The following is a 1,555-nucleotide window of genomic DNA, read 5'->3' on the forward strand; positions in this document are numbered from 1 at the left end:
AGCTTGAGGATCTGGGGGATTTCACAGAAGAACTGCCCCAGGGCATTGCCCTTGCACAGGGGCAGTGAAAATGTATTGGCCGTGTGCAGCAGAGCATTGAGAAACCCAGTGGCCCAGGCAGCTGCTGCCATGTGGACACAAGCTCTGCTGCCCAGGAGGGTCCCGTAGTGCAGGGGTTTGCAGATGGCAACGTAGCGGTCGTAGGACATGATGGTGAGAAGAAAATATTCTGCTGAAATGAAAAAGAAACACAGAAAGAGTTGTGCAGCACATCCTGCATGGGAAATGACCCTGGTATCCCACAGAGAATTGGCCATGGACTTGGGGACGATGGTGGAGATGGAGCCCAGGTCGAGGAGGGCGAGGTTGAGCAGGAAGAAGTACATGGGGGTGTGGAGGTGCTGGTCCCAGGCTATGGTGGTGATGATGAGGCCGTTGCCCAGGAGGGCAGCCAGGTAGATGGCCAGGAAGAGCCAGAAGTGCAAGAGCTGCAGCTCCCGCTTGTCTGTGAACGCCAGGAGGAGGAACTGGGTGATAGAGCTGCTGTTGGACATTTGCTGCCTGTAGGCATGAGGACCTGTGCAAGGAGGAAAAGACAGTGACGGTTTTGATGAGACTTCTCTGGGAAAAAGCCAAAGCCATTTCTCACAGACCCTCCCACAAAGAGACCCATTTTTTTCTTTTTCCAGGAGAACGTCCTGGCTGGAGGCCTCGTGTGTGCTTGGTGAGTGTGCAATGAAGAGCAGGGTCTCTGCCCAGGGGCTCCTGAGCAGTCAGCCTGACCCTGTGTGATTGGGTGGGCAGGGGCCAGTCCTGGGGTTCAGCTGTGTCAGCTGGAACCGCTCCTGGTGCAGAAGGGACTGTCAGCGTCTGTACCCCCAGGCCTGAGAAACTGAGTTGGAGAGGTCTGGTGTTTCTACATCTGCTTCTGCCCTCCCACCCTGGGGAGTGTTGTTGGGTGTCAGAAACCCTCAGCATTTCTCCTGCACTCAGGGAGAACAGAGTGAGTCCTGTGAGACCAGAGGATGCCTGTGGGTCAGTGCAGAGTGAGGGCAGCTGCTCTGTCCCTCTGTCCTGCTCCAGCTGCCCTGGGCTGGCACTTTTCTGAGACAGAGGCTGATCACACTCCCATGTTACCCTGAAAAGCCACCAGGCACTGCTGAGAGCAGGGGCATCCACCACAGAGAACAACATGTCCAACCTTTCCCAAGGTCTCAGCACCCCACGTTTAGCCCAAGACACACATGGATCAGTCCCCAGCCCCACAGACTGCATTGCCCACACCCCACAGGTCAGAGCAAAGCTGGGACACGTGTTCCCATGGACACACCTGCAGGAAAGGACCCACAAGATCAGGCTGTGACTCTGCAGCTGAAACTGCCATCCCCAGAGAGCCTGACAGCAAGAACAAGATCCCAACAGCAGTGACCCAGAGCAGGGGAGCAAGAAGGACAATGCGGTGAGGGTGGGTGTGAGAGAGGCCAGGGCAGAGGCAGCCGGGCACTCAGACAGCGTCACCCTTCCCCAGCTGTGCAGCCACCTCCCAGACACCAAC

The sequence above is a fragment of the Patagioenas fasciata genome, chromosome 23 (genome assembly GCF_037038585.1).
Source record: "Patagioenas fasciata isolate bPatFas1 chromosome 23, bPatFas1.hap1, whole genome shotgun sequence".
Taxonomy (NCBI): Eukaryota; Metazoa; Chordata; class Aves; order Columbiformes; family Columbidae; genus Patagioenas; species Patagioenas fasciata.